This window comes from Sinocyclocheilus rhinocerous, unplaced genomic scaffold (assembly GCF_001515625.1).
Source record: "Sinocyclocheilus rhinocerous isolate Xijiao unplaced genomic scaffold, SAMN03320098_v1.1 scaffold988, whole genome shotgun sequence".
Lineage (NCBI taxonomy): Eukaryota > Metazoa > Chordata > Actinopteri > Cypriniformes > Cyprinidae > Sinocyclocheilus > Sinocyclocheilus rhinocerous.
Window position 1 is genome coordinate 1,118,887 of NW_015650363.1, and position 5,648 is coordinate 1,124,534.

At 36.3% G+C, this 5,648-nt stretch overlaps 1 pseudogene; it reads right to left on the minus strand.

Annotated features, from left to right (window-relative positions):
• The window catches only part of LOC107711819 (DNA excision repair protein ERCC-6-like 2), a 21,604-nt pseudogene that overhangs the window by 12,380 nt on the left and 3,576 nt on the right, over positions 1–5,648 (minus strand).

Below are 5,648 nucleotides of genomic sequence, written 5' to 3' on the forward strand. Positions count from 1 at the left end.
AGAGGAGAAACAATAATGTACAGTATGTGGAAAATAATGTGCTTTTTTAACCTTAAACCGCATAAACACATTTCATTACACCAAATACACAAAATAATGTTCTTTTTAGCAGCATCATATGACCCCTTTAAATTTTTTGAACAGTAGTGTATCTACTGGTGCAGAATTTTGAGAGAATGACTGTCATGCCTGTTTCACACATCCTCCATCTGCAGTGCAGTGCGTATGCAGTCCATGTGTGTTATGTATGCGGTGCAGAAGCAGCACGGACTCATTGTGCTTTTACACAGGACGCGTTTGCAGTCCACTACTGATCCGCGGCTGTTTAGGCCACAAACACAACATTTATCCATTATTTTGATTTAATAGCCTACTTTTCTTACGCTAAAAGTAAGCTATCACAAACATTTTTAATTAAAACTCACCACTGACAGAAACAGTCGACTCTCGTGCCTTTTCTTTTGCATTTAAATCTTTATTACAAGCAATTCCGCGGGTCTTAAAGAACTTTGTTTTCCTACCACCACAACTGCATCTATTATGTAGCCTTGTTTATCTAAAAATTTTAAAACTTTTCCTTGTTTTAAACCTAGCCAAAAAGCCACGTGTTGACTGCGAAACACAGTAGACTTTAATTATATCAATTTATTGTGAAATGACTACATTTCCGTGTCAAGCCCTGTTCATTTTTACCGCGAACAATGCGCTGTCACTTTAATTCAGCGCATGCAGCACAGCAAAAATAAAACTCGGTGCGTAAACGATCGCTGCACTGCTGCAGACGCGCCGCTCCTGGAACGCACTGACTGACTGCAACCACGTGCAGTGTGAACGCTCTAATCCGTTAACATGGGTGCGTAAAAAAACGTAATGCATACACACTGCAGGCGGAGTATGTGTGAAACAGGCGTCAGTATTCAATACTTAGTACTCCATCTTTCTGGCATGCTGTTGTGAAATGTGAATACCTAATTATATGACTATTTCCTCCCTTATATGTTTGCTTACCTGTCAATAGCCTGAAGATCATTGGCAGGATTCCATGTTGGATCAAACAGCACAACAACATTTGCTCCAACGAAGTTGAGACCAAGCCCACCCGCCCTACAGAAGAAACATGAGGATCAAAGTCATTATGAATCATGTTGTCATACCTTTATGGGAGATCTTGTAAATAATAGGCATAATGAAACATCATAACTTCTGAAGCCACACTCACAAAGTAGACACCAGACACAGGCTGACATCCCGAGAGCTGTTGAACTCTCTCACTATCTTAACTCGGTTCTTAGACTTGGTGTTTCCATCCAGTCTGTGGTACTCCAGACCCTCTGCCATACAATAGCTTTCTAGAACATCTAACAGCTGTTAAAGTATAAAGAAAGGTATGCTTTACCTGATTCACACTTATTAAATGTAGGACTGTCAATCAATTAAAATGAATTACACACACATATATACAGTGGGTATGGAAAGTATTCAGACCCCCTTAAATTTTTCACTCTTTGTTATATTGCAGCCATTTGCTAAAATCATTTAAGTTAATTTTTTTTCCTCATTAATGTACACACAGCACCCCATATTGACAGAAAAACACAGAATTGTTGACATTTTTGCAGATTTATTAAAAAAAAAAAACTGAAATATCACATGCTCAGTATTTAGAGTAGAAGCACCCTTTTGATCTAATACAGCCATGAGTCTTTTTAGGAAAGATGCAACAAGTTTTTCACAAAAATTAACTTAAATGATTTTAGCAAATGGCTGCAATATAACAAAGAGTGAAAAATTTAAGGGGGTCTGAATACTTTCCGTACCCACTGTATATATAAATCGTGATAGACTTTTTGTTTGTTTTTTTTAAACAACCTCACCTTGGTGGAAAGAGAGAAGAGTAGAACTTTTGTCTTTCTTCGCGATAAAGTGATTGAGTAGCTTTTGCAGAACCTGAAACAGGAAGACAAACAGGACATGTGTCACAAAATGATGACTGGAGCAAAGACAATCTTGCTTATCATAACATGGGAAAATACAAAGGGTTTCATTTAAATCGTAATGAGAAAACGAGAAATAACACGTCAGTCAGCGGCCACTGGGTAGAGATTAACAGAGCGGGCTGTGTCTTTTCTTTCTATTGCTGATGTTTCAGAAACCAGCACCCATTCTTGTGAGGATGCCAGTAACTCAGCATCTGCCAATAACAGCACCCTCAAGATGCTCCAGCTACAGGGACGGGGTAACCTTTGAAAGGAAGGCCTGAAGAAATGTTAAATACTGTCCTTGTTATTTCTCAAGGAAGTGTATCCACAGCCTGTAAGGGAAGACAGCTCAGGGCCAGTGCTAGCCACAAGAGGGTTTATTAATCTCCACATGGCCAGGGAAAAATCCGGAATGGACTGGAAATGAAGATATCTTGGCAAAGCAACTTTTCTATGCTGTTCATTTGAAGCTTGAGCACTCTTAATGGTAATAACTGTAACATGCAACTAATGAAAAGTATGTTTATCTGCATGTTACAGTTATTAGCATTATACACACAGGACTCAACAATGAGGATGAGATTTATTTTGATTTATTTATCAGGTACATCCTTTTATGTCTTGCAAAATTAATTAAAACAATGTATTCTGCTGATGTGTCACCAAGATAATGTGTTGAAAACTACAAACCAATTAGTAATGTTTTCCATCATGTGCAAATGTTTTCCAGCTTATTTGTGTTTATGAATTTATAGTTAAATTATAATTCTATAATTCCCAGCATATTTTCATTTTGTAAAGAAAACATTAAATTAAATTTAAATTTCATTTATATCATTATATAATTTCATTTATATCATTCATTATATATCATTCATTTTTCAAATTACATTCAATGACAATTAAATATATTCTAGAAAATATAGAAATGCAGTTAAAAAATCATCATTCCTTTAGTGGGGCAAAATCAGAACTAAAAAAAAAGCCCAGTACTCCATTCTATCATACAATTATCGTGTGATATAACTCTAAATCTGGTTCTTGATCATCAGGAAAAATGCCTCACCTTCATTTTTCCACTGTACATGGGATCAGACATTGCTTCAAAGGCTGCTTGTTTGCACCTCGCTGTGAAATCTGGAAATTTCCTGAAAACTTGCTCACAAATGGCTGTCACATATTTCTCCTGCGATTAGAAATAAAAATCACAAAAATACTTACAGAAAGATAATGATGATAATATGTACTTGACAAACAGAGCTATTCCAAAATAACTACATGATACATAATCAAACCTCAAATTGGTTTCAACAGACCAGTTGTACTGATTTTGTTGGATGAACCATTCAAAAGTTTTGGGGTCAGTACGTTTTTATTTTTTGAAAGAAATTACTTTTAAGGACAAGTTAAATGGTTTAAAAGAGATAGTAAAAAAAATTAAATACAGAGTTCTGGCATGAAACTCTAGATGGCGCAGTCCGTTAGGTCTAACTCAATCTGACATAATGACATCATTATCACATGGCACAGCTGATCGCAAGTCTCGGTACTTGCTCTGCCGCTGCAGCAACAGCAGCATAGCAGATCTATTCCGCCAAGACCAAATACATTACCATTGTCATGTACATTACCATGCCAATCCCTCCGAGAGTTGTCATGACAGAAATATATTTAAATAGAAACATCCCGCACTATTCCCACTGCACTCAATTACTAACCTGTTTTTGCTGGTTCCTTCTTTGGACTGCAGTAGTGCAACATGATTGACCACCTTTCTCAGGATAGCCAGATAACTAAAGTACAGGTGTCTAACCGGCACACCGTCTGCATTCAGTTTGTAGCAGCACTTATTCCGTAGACGGCCACTGCCACAGTGACACTTTCCTGAGCTCCGCAACAGCAGGATCACATCGTCTGTGTCCAGCACGGCACGGTACACTGTCCGCTGGAAGTCTGTGAGAGAGCAATAGACCACCTGGAGAAGGACAAGACCAGAAGGTGATCAGATCAGAGCATGTACTATCAGATATCATGTTAAATCAGTTGGTTTATTTGACTTGAACTACTCACTCGATCATCTTTCTTAGGTAGCTGGTCACTGATGAGGGCCTTTGTTCTCCTGAGGAACCAGCGTGAGAGTCTTTCGGCAAGGTCCTGAACTGCTTTACGGCCTTCTGTTAGAGCTCTTTTTGTCACGGTGTGCTTTTGCCCATGCTCGATGGGGTCCGAAAACCTGTTTTTAAAACCCGCCAGAGAACCCAAGCATCCTGGAATGGCCCTGTGACATGAAAGTGAATGATTGGAGAAATTACCATTATTATAACACTATAATGGCACAAAATGAAATAACTTATGTTTCAAAACCTAGTAAACTGCCTGTCACCATCCAAATCAAAATGGAACATAAGTACAAATCAATTATGGTTAAAAACAGTAATGCTTTCTGAGTGTCTCGCCAGTCCATAAAACACCACAACTCCTCCAGGTTGTTCTGAAGGATTGTTCCTGTCAGTCCAATCCTCACTTTACATCTCATCTCCTTCATGGCCTGAGTGATCTGGGACTTTTGGTTCTTCATTTTGTGAGCTTCATCAACGATAACCGCAGCCCAATCAATACTGCACAAAACCAAGTAAAACATTATATTGTGTAATGTGAAAAAGATGAGTCAACATTATTTGCTTTTCAATTGCAAAGAAAGGCAGAAAAATAAATTTGTTGCAAACTACACAGACCCATGAACTTTGTACTATGATGGTTAAATATGATTGAAAATAATAATTTTGGGCAGTAACCATTTTACAATATGCTTAAACATTGTATGTAATTTTTTTTTTTAAATTTTATTAATGCTTTTTTTTTTTTTTTTAGGAAGGATGCATTAAAGTGATCAAAAGTGATAGTAAAACATTGATATTTTTATTTTAAATAAATGCTGTTCTTTTGAACTTTCTATTCATCAAAGAATCCTGGAAAAAATTCAGTTTCCAGAAACATATTAAGCAGCATAACTGTTTTCAGTATTGATTATAAGAAAAGTTTCTTGAGCACAAAATCAGTATATTAGAATGATTTCTGAAGGATTATGTGACACTGAAGACTGGAGTAATGACTGCTGAAAACTCAGCTTTGATCTCAAAAGAATAAATTACATTTTCAAATATATTAAAGGGAAAATAGAAAACCATTTTTTAATCAATGAACCAAATTCCTATTTTTTCTGTATTACAGCTTTGGTGAACATAAGAGAACATTTAAAAAAAACACATTTTAAAAATTTTACAGACTTACAGACAGACAGAACAGTAGTATACAGAGAGAAAGACAGGGAGGGAGATAGAATGATTTAAGGATGAAATAATGGATGAAATATGGCACACGTTGCATAAACAATAAAAAAATAACACTCAGTAGCAAAAATAAACCTGTTGAACTGGTCCAAACAGAGTCTGACACGGTTTCTTATTATCAATAAATTATTATATCAATTAAATAACATAAATTAGCGGTTTGTGATATTGACAAAAAATTATATCTCGATAATATTCTGGGATTTTATCGATTACGATAATTAGATGATATTTTGCTGAGTGTGTTATTGTGCTGATATCTTAAGGACTACTGTGGACAGCTGACTGCTGAATTTTTTGATATTCTTCATATTCTGTG